The 10,197-nt window shown below is 40.2% G+C and overlaps 1 pseudogene; it reads right to left on the bottom strand.

The window, feature by feature from the left end:
* Positions 1 to 7,287: 7,287 nt before the first annotated feature.
* LOC141549959 (RNA polymerase-associated protein RTF1 homolog pseudogene) lies at positions 7,288 to 9,666 on the bottom strand (annotated as a pseudogene).
* Between the last annotated feature and the right edge of the window lie 531 nt (positions 9,667 to 10,197).

The following is a 10,197-nucleotide window of genomic DNA, read 5'->3' on the forward strand; positions in this document are numbered from 1 at the left end:
GCAATGCTGGGTCAAAGGGTATGCACAGTTTGACAACCTTTTGGGCATAGTTCCAAATTGCTCTCCAGAATGGCCGGATTCTTTCACAACTCCACCAACAATGTATCAGTGTCCCAGTTTTCCCACATCCCCTCCAACATTCATCATTATTTGTTCCTGTCATTTTAGCCAATCTGACAGGTGTGTAGTGGTATCTCAGAGTTGTCTTAATTTGCATTTCTCTGATCAGTAGTGATTTGGAACACTCTTTCATATGAGTGGAAATAGTTTCAATTTCATCATCTGAGAATTGTCTGTTCATATCCCTTGACCATTTATCCATTGGAGAATGGTTTGGTTTCCTGTAAATCAGGGTCAGTTCTCTATATATTTTAGAAATGAGACCTTTGTCAGAACCTTTCCTTTTAAAAATATGTTCCCAATTTGTTACTTCCTTTCTAATCTTGTTTGCATTAGTATTGTTTGTACAGAAACTTTTTAGTTTGATGTAATCAACATCTTCTATTTTGTGGTCAATAATGATCTCTAATTCTCCTCTGGTCATAAATTCCTTCCTCCTCCACAGGTGTGAGAGGTAGACTATTCTCTGTTCCTCTAATCTATTTATGATCTCATTCTTTATGCCTAAATCATGGACCCATTTTGATCTTATCTTGGTATATGGTGTTAAGTGTGGGTCCATATCTAATTTCTGCCATACTAATTTCCAGTTTTCCCAACAGTTTCTTCCGAATAATGAATTTTTGTCCCTAATATTGGTATCTTTGGGTCTGTCAAAGATTAGATTGCTATAGATGTACCCTTTTTTTGTCCTTTGTATCTAATCTGTTCCACTGATCTACCGTTCTATTTCTTAGCCAGTACCAAATGGTTTTGGTGACTGCTGCTATGTAATATAGCTTTAGGTCAGGTACACTTAGACCACCTTCCTCTGACTTTTTTTTCATTAGTTCCCTTGTAATTCTCGACCTTTTATTCTTCCATATGAATTTTGTTGTTATTTTTTCTAGGTCATAACAATAGTTTCTTGGGAGTCTGATTGGTATAGCGCTAAATAAATAGATTAGTTTGGGGAGTATTGTCATCTTTATTATATTCGCTCGGCCTATCCAAGAGCACTGAATGTCTTTCCAATTATTTAAATCTGACTTTATTTTTGTGGCAAGTGTTTTGTAATTTTTCTCCTATAATTCCTGACTATTCTTTGGTAGATGGATTCCCCAAAACTTTATATTCTCAACATTTGTTTGGAATGGAATTTCTCTTTGTATCTCTTGCTGTTGCATTTTGTTGGTGATATATCAGAATGCTGAGGATTTATGTGGATTTATTTTGTATCCTGCCACTTTGCTAAAATTCTAAAGTATTTCTAAGAGCTTTTTAGCGGAGTCTTTTTTTTAATTTTATAATTATAACATTATTTTGACAGTACATATGCATGGGTAATTTTTTACAACATTATCCCTTGCACTTACTTCTATTCAGATTTTTTCCCTTCCTCCCCCAACCCCCTCCCCCATATGGCAAGCAGTCTTATATATGTTAAATATATTACAGTATATTCTAGATACAATATATGTGTGTAGAACCGAATTTTTTGTTGCACAGGAAGAATTGGATTCAGAGGTAAAAATAACAGTTTACATTCATTTCCCAGTGTTCCTTTTCTGGATGTAGCTGGTTCTGTCCATCATTAATCAATTGGAATTGGATTAGCTCTTCTCTATGGTGAAGAAATCCACTTCCATCAGCATACATCCTCGTACAGTATCATTGTTGAAGTGTATAATGATCTTCTGGTTCTGCTCGTTTCACTCAGCATCAGTTGATGTAAGTCTCTCCAAGCCTCTCTGTATTTCTCCTGTTGATCATTTCTTATAGAACAATAATATTCCATAACATTCGTATACCATAGTTTACCCAACCATTCTCCAATGGATGGACATCCATTCATCTTCCAGCTTCTAGCCACGATGAAAAGGGCTGCCACCAACATTTTGGCACATACAGGTCCCTTTCCCTTCTTTAGTAGTTCCTTGGGTTATAAGCCCAGTAGTAGTATGGCTGGGTCAAAGGGTATGCACATTTTGATAACTTTTCCGGCATAATTCCAGATTGCTCTCCAGAATGGTTGGATTCTTTCACAACTCCACCAACAATGCATCAGTGTCCCAGTTTTCCCACAGCCCCTCCAACATTCATCGTTATTTGTTCCTGTCATCTTAGCCAATCTGACAGGTGTGTAATGATACCTCAGAGTTGTCTTAATTTGCATTTCTCTGATCAATAGTGATTTGGAACACTCTTTCATATGAGTGGAAATAGTTTTAATTTCATCATCTGAAAATTGTCTGTTCATATCTTTGATCATTTATCAATTGGAGAATGGCTTGATTTCTTATAAATTAAAGTCAATTCTCTGTATATTTTGGAGATGAGGCCTTTATCAGAACCTTTAACTGTAAAAATTTTTTCCCAATTTGCTACTTCCCTTCTAATCTTGTTTGCATTAGTTTTGTTTGTGCAGAAACTTTTTAATTTGGCATAATCAAAATGTTCTATTTTGTGATCAATAATGGTCTCTAGTTCTCCCTTGGACACAAACTCCTTCCTCCTCCACAAGTCTGAGAGGTAAACCATCCCATGTTCCTCCAATTTATTTATGATTTCGTTCTTTATGTCTAAATCTTGGACCCATTTTGATCTAATCTTAGTATGTGGTGTTAAATGTGGGTCCATGCCTAGTTTCTGCCATGCTAATTTCCAGTTTTCCCAGCAGTTTTTGTCAAATAATGAATTCTTATCCCAAAAGTTGGGATCTTTGGGTTTGTCAAAGATTAGATTTCTATTTTTATTCACTATCTTGCCCTGTGAACCTAACCTATGCCACTGATCAACTAGTCTATTTCTTAGCCAATACCAAATGGTTTTGGTGACTGTTGCTTTATAATATAGCTTTAGGTCAGGTACACTTAGACCACCTTCCTCTGACTTTTTTTTTTCATTAGTTCCCTTGCAATTCTCGACCTTTTATTCTTCCATATGAATTTTGTTGTTATTTTTTCTAGGTCATTACAATAGTTTCTTGGGAGTCTGATTGGTATAGCACTAAATAAATAGATTAGTTTGGGGAGTATTGTCACCTTTATTATATTCACTCGGCCTATCCAAGAGCACTGAATGTCTTTCCAATTATTTAAATCTGACTTTATTTTTGTGGCAAGTGTTTTGTAATTTTTCTCCTATAATTCCTGACTATTCTTTGGTAGATGGATTCCCCAAAACTTTATATTCTCAACATTTGTTTGGAATGGAATTTCTCTTTGTATCTCTTGCTGTTGCATTTTGTTGGTGATATATCAGAATGCTGAGGATTTATGTGGATTTATTTTGTATCCTGCGACTTTGCTAAAATTCTGAATTATTTCTAATAGCTTTTTAGCAGAGTCTTTGGGGTCCTCTAAGTATACCATCATGTCATCTGCGAAAAGTGACAATTTGATTTCTTCATTTCCTACTCTAATTCCTTGAATCTCTTTCTCGGCTCTTATTGCCGAGGCTAGAGTTTCTAGTACTATATTGAATAGTAATGGTGATAGTAGGCAACCTTGTTTCACTCCTGATCTCACAGGGAAAGGTTCTAGTTTATCACCATTACATATGATGCTCACTGAAGGTTTTAAATATATGCTCCTGATTATTTTAAGGAATAGTCCATTTATTCCTATACTCTCAAGCGTTTTTAGTAGGAATGGATGTTGGATTTTATCAAATGCTTTTTCTGCATCTATGGAGATGATCATATGGTTTTTATTAATTTGATTATTAATATGGTCAATTATACTAATAGTTTTCCTAATATTAAACCAGCCCTGCATTCCTGGTATAAATCCCACTTGGTCATAGTGTATTATCCTGGGGATGAGTTTCTGAAGTCTATTTGCTAATATCTTATTTAAGATTTTAGCATCAATATTCATTAACGAAATTGGTCTATAGTTTTCTTTCTCAGTTTTCGATCTACCTGGTTTAGGTATCAGTACCATGTCTGTGTCATAGAAGGAATTTGGTAGGACTCTTTCAATCCCTATTTTTTCAAATAGTTTACATAGCATTGGAGTTAGTTGTTCTTTAAATGTTTGGTAGAATTCACCTGTAAATCCATCTGGTCCTGGGGACTTTTTCTTAGGAAGTTGGTTAATAGCTTGGTCTATTTCTTTTTCTGAGATGGGACTATTTAGACTACTTACTTCTTCCTCTGTTAATCTGGGCAAGCAAGCTATAGTTTTGAAGGTATTCTTCCATTTCATTTAAGTTATCGAATTTATCGGCATAAAGTTGAGCAAAGTAGCTCCTAACTATTGTTCTAATTTCCACTTCATTAGTGGTGAGTTCACCCTTTTCATTTTCAAGACTATCAATTTGCTTTTTCTCTTTCCTTTTTTTAATCAGGTTTAGTAAGGGTTTGTCTATTTTGTTGGTTTTTTTCATAAAACCAACTCTTAGTTTTATTAATTAATTCAATAGTTTTTTTACTTTCAATTTTATTAATCTCACCTTTTATTTTTTGAATTTCAAGTTTTGTGTTTGTCTGGGGGTTTTTAATTTGTTCCTTTTCTAGCAATTTTAGTTGTAAGGCCAATTCGTTGGCCCTCTCTTTCTCTATTTTATGCAAGTAGGCCTGTAGAGATATAAAACTTCCCCTTATTACTGCTTTGGCTGTATCCCACACATTTTGGTATGAGCTTTTTAGTAGAGTCTTTGGGGTTCTCATGTCATCTGCAAAGTGATGGTTTGATTTCCTCATTTCCTACTCTACTTCCTTGAATCTCTTTCTCGGCTCTTATTGCTGAGGCTAGCGTTTCTAGTACTATATTGAATAGTTATGGTGATAGTGGGCAACCTTGTTTCACTCCTGATCTTTCTGGGAAAGGTTGCAGTTTATTTCTATTGCATATGATGCTTACTGAAGGTCTTCAATATATGCTCCTGATTATTCTAAGGAATAATCCATTTATTCCTATACTCTCAAGAGTTTTTAGAAGGAATGGATGTTGGATTTTGTCAGATGCTTTTTCTGCATCTATTGAGATGATCATATGGTTCCTATTAATTTGATTATTAATATGGTCAATTATACTAATCGTTTTCCTAATATTAAACCAGCCCTGCATTCCTGGTATGAATCCTACTTGATCATAGTGTATTATCCTGGGGATGATTTTCTGAAGTCTTTTTGCTAATATCTTATTTAAGATTTTAGCATCAATATTCATTAAGGAAATTGGTCTATAATTTTCTTTCTCAGTTTTCGATCGACCTGTTTTAGGTATCAGTACCATGTCTGTGTCATAAAAGGAGTTTGGTAGGACTCCTTCATTCCTTATTTTTTCAAATAGTTTATATAGCATTGGGGCTAATTGTTCTTTAAATGTTTGGAAGAATTCACATGTAAATCCATCTGGTCCAGGGGATTTTTTCCTGGGGAGTTGATTAATAGCTTGTTCTATTTCTTTTTCTGAAATGGGACTATTTAAGCAATTTATTTCCTCCTCTGTTAATCTAGGAAGCCTATATTTTTGGAGGAAGTCATCCATTTCACTTAAGTTATCAAATTTATTGGCATAAAGTTGGGCAAAGTAACTCCTTATTATTTCTCTAATTTCCTCTTCATTGGTGGAAAGATCCCCCTTTTCATCTGTAAGACTAACAATTTGATTTTCCTCTTTCTTTTTCTGATCAGATTTATCAAAGGTTTATCTATTTTATTGGCTTTTTCATAAAACCAACTCTTGGTTTTATTTATTAATTCAATAGTTTTTTTTACTTTCAATATTATTGATTTCTCCTTTTAATTTTTGTATTTCAAGTTTAATTTTTGGTTGGGGGTAAAATTTAAAATTTTTTAAAATTACATGAATCAGTTAGTCCCAAGTCCTACTGGTCTTCCAGCTACTTCCCTGAATCATTGCCCAGCGTGAATATTGAGACAGTTATTACTCCAATTCACTATACCTTACGGGTGCTGCAATAGAGTATTGAAAAGTGAGTCCTGGATTTGAAGTTGGAAGCCCTGAGGTTGAGTCTTAACACTGCTAGATATTGGCCATGTTATTCTAAGCAATTTTAACCGGCACCGGACACGGACCTCCCTTTCTCGGCTGAGGGAGAAGGCCCGGAGAAGGCCCGGGAGCGCCGCTCCTTCCTCCCGGCCGCGCTCGGCAGCGCTCCGTACCTCTCTCCCGGGAATAACGGCGCACGCGTCCCGAGAGGGCGCCCGAGGGGCTGGGCCCGGTCTCTTCCTGGGCTCGCGGCCCGCGAAAGCGCGGGCGGCCCTCAGGTTTCCGACGGGATTCCACAGATCTCCCCCCTCCCCCATGGCGGGGAAGATGGCTGTAGGATGTCCCCAGGTGTTACATCCCGAGCCCTTCCGACACTGTTCTCTCCCACCTAGGTTGGAGGAGGCGGAAGCAGGACGGGCAGCCAAGCGCGGCCGGGCGGGGCCCAGCGCTCTCCGCCTCCTCCCGGAGAATCGAGGCGGCTCGGTCCGAGGCGGGGGACCGGGGTTGAGCCTGCCCGCCGCGTGCCCGAGGGAGGTTACCCGGGCTCCGCGCCGGGGCCTCCTCCTCCGAGAGGAGAGCCTGAATGAAGCGCGCGGCCTGGAGCGCGGTTTCAGGCTGCTCCCTGAGCCTCCGGCACAGTTTGGGGAAAGGGGGCGATCGGCGCTTCTGCTAACGGTCCCTCCGACTTCCGTTGTCTCCCAGAGCTTGTGTTTGGTTCCGAAGGCGAAGCGTCCGATCCATTTGTGATACAAGTGTGACACTGGCCCGGCCACCGCGGGAGCGCTGACTTCTAGCCCACGGCACTGTCGCAGACTCTAGTTGGGGGCGATTGGTTTTTTTTGTTTTTTGTTTTTTGTTTTTTTTGTTTTTTGTTTTTTTTTATCTACTTTGCTGACTTTTTGTCTAGTTTAATATGAAAGCGTTCCCCATTACCAGGGGCCTCTGGGAAGTGTGTGGGGCCACGTGTGAGCTCAGGAGCATGAGTCTTTCCCACTCGCCTTCTAGCCACTGAGCCACAAGTGGGCTGATACCCAACAACTCAACATCAAGAGCTGCCTTTTTGATTATTACCACCTAGTAAGACCCCAACATCCCCCCTTTCTTTTGATTTAGATATTACACATAATGACACGATTCCATAAAGACATAGTATCCTAATACATGTTAGAAGTAGGTAACAAAGAACACGCTCAAATCATCACAAAATGGGACTTTAATACATGTTCCTAAGTCCTTCCCAGCACCCCTGCCGCTCCAGCCCAAAGAGGGCAAACCGAGGGAGAAGAGGAGAAGAGGAACATCCTCGTGGCGCATGCAGGGTCCGAAGCAGCAGGCTGGGCTTGCTCAAATAAGTCCTCGTTGTTTCTTATAATCTTCTAAATTCAGAGATCTTTTGAGGGCACCACCCTGGGCTGGGGGAGCCTTTGGAGTGATGGCCAGTGTCTTTAATTCCCAACTGGGAATTTGCAAGTCGATGTTCACATCAAAATCATGCGCTTTGAACAGGTCCTCTGAGAGGTCACTGGCTGACTTAGAGTCGATGTCTTTGTGCTCGTTCATCTCCTTAGGAGCATCTGGTAATGCCCCCGAGCCATATTGTGCGTTCAGCTGAGCCACGATGGCAGCTTGAACAGCAGGGTCTCTGGAATTGGAGACGATAGTCGGTTTGCAGTGCCGCCTAGTGAAGGGGTCCATCTGTTGATTTTTCATGTTGTGACTTTCAGCCACACGGGCTTTCTCAGCCTCAACAATGTTCCACTCCCGATTTCGTTGGTTGATGTCACTGATGGCAGAAATATTCTTTGTTCGTTGCCGATCTAGGGCCTCTGCCCTTTTCTCCAACTCAATCAGTTGATCTTGGATGTGTTTCGCCTTGGCTTGGTCTCCCAAATCTTCTGCTATGGTCTTCTCCTTCAGAAGCTGCATTTTTTTCATGGCATAGTTGGGTGGAGCTTTTCGGAATCTCGCTTTCTCTTTTACAATCTCTTCGATATCCCGATCATTGAATTGATAATTCAGAGTTTCTTGAATGGACACTTCCTTCTTGTTGATTTCATCCAAGGTAGGGAGCTGCAGGCCAGCAGAAAGCATCGCCTCTTTCCATTTCCTAAATTCACTTTCTGTGAACTCTTGGTTTGAGACAAACTCCAAGCGGATTACTCGCTGGTCGTTGCCATGCCTCAACTGCAATCCTTTATTTGTCCTAGTGCCACCCAACTGATAAGCCTTGGGTGTTTCTACCACGCCGGTGATTTCAGCAACCCGATAGACAGGTTTACTGTTGTGGTTGCCGATGCCAACCCGCACAAAACATCCTGGGACTGCCTTAGCAAAGAAAGGCATGTGACACCACTGTTCCAGCTTGTGCCGGGATAACCGCGCTCGGTTCAACTCTTCAGGCAGAGAAACTGGCTGGGATTTGGGAGGAACCTCTTCCTTTTCCTCTTCTTCATCAGATGATGTCATCCTAGATGAACCATCTGTCTTCTCACTGGACTTATCGTCCTCATCAGAGTAAACTTCACTTGTTTTTAATGGTTGTTTTTTGGCAAGCAGCTCAGCTGTTCTATTCTTCCGTTTTTCTCTCTCTGCTTTCAGTTCTTCCATGGCCTGAGATTTTTTGTCTAGTTTGTTATCCTGCTTGGAATGCCGCTCCTTATTATGGGACATGAGCTGGGACTCTTGAATCTGTGTAAGTTTTTTCTTCTCTCGTTCTTCTTGTTTTTTCTTTTCCTCTTTCTTCTTGGCTATTTTTAATTTCTTCTTCATTTCAGACCTTCTCTTCAGCACCTCTCTCTTTTCTATCCTGTGAAACAATTCCTGTTCTCTCTCCTTCTCCGTCATTTGTTCTAAACGGGCCCTATCTTCTTCATCTCCCGTGAGGTCTTCTCCATACCCATCATGGAATTCCTCATCCTCAGAAGAAGAATCTGAATCTGAGCTGGAGGAGGAACTGTTACTGTTGGAGTCAGACACTTCACCTTCTTCAGGGGCTGAACTCTCAGCTGAGATGTCTTTGTCAGAGCTGTCTGAGGAAGCAGCTTTGTTTGTCTGTTTTTTCATGGTTCCCTTCTTCTCTATCTTCCTAGTTTTTCCTTTTTTCTTATTTTTTGCACCTTCAACTGTGCACTCATCATCACTGTCTGATGTTTTAGAGTCTGAAGAAGCGGCAGGCTGACTAACAGGTTGCTCCTCCTCCTTGGAGTCACTCCGTTTCCGTTTGGCTAGGGGCAAGAGCTCCTGATCCAGGTTCTCATCACTGCTGCTGTCCTCCATGTCAGAGTGGATCACAACGCGGCTTTTCCGCTTCTTGACCATGATGGTACCCCAGCTCCCACGCCGGACGCCCTGTTCCGGTGCCAACATGTAAAGTCCAAGCTTGCCCCCTCTGAAGGGCTCCGAATCAGCCAGAGTCAGGGTAAGCAACAGTCCTTGCCTCGAGTTGGAGCCAAAATGTAGTGTCCTGTTGTCTGTCAATTGCGATCCTTCTCTGGGAGAAGGTTTCTTTTCTGTAAATCCTTTTCTCTGTGAGCAGGTTTCTGGAACCTCCAGCCAGAGAGAAGGTAGAATCTCGAATCCTCTTCTTCCTGAATCCTGGCTCCTTTTATACTCCCAGAGAATGGTGTAAACTCCTTTAAAGGTGTAAACTCCTTTCAGAAGACTAAAGGTGTAAACTCCTTTCAGAAGACTAAAGGTGTAAACTCCTTTCAGAAGACTAAAGGTGTAAACTCCTTTAAAGGGGAAGTATGTCCTGTGTAATCGAACTCTAGTGAACCAGTTTTCTTCATGGCATTCAGGGAAGTTCTTTCTCCTATGTAACCATTAACATGCTTTCTTATTTGTGCATATATTTACTTTGATTTCCCAACATTTATCACTTTCCTTTTTTTCTTTCTTTTTTTTTTTTTTTTCTTTTGATAACTTTTTATTGACAGTACATATGCATGGGTAATTTCACAACATTATCCCTTGTATTCACTTCTGTTCTGAATTTTCCCCTCCCTCCACTCCCTCCCTTAAATGGCATATAGTCTTATACATGTTAAATATGTTATAGTCTATCTTAGATACAATATATGTGTGCAGAACCGAACAGTTCTCTTGTTGTATAGGGAGAATTGGATTCAGAAGGTAA

Source organism: Sminthopsis crassicaudata, chromosome 1, assembly GCF_048593235.1.
Source record: "Sminthopsis crassicaudata isolate SCR6 chromosome 1, ASM4859323v1, whole genome shotgun sequence".
Taxonomy (NCBI): Eukaryota; Metazoa; Chordata; class Mammalia; order Dasyuromorphia; family Dasyuridae; genus Sminthopsis; species Sminthopsis crassicaudata.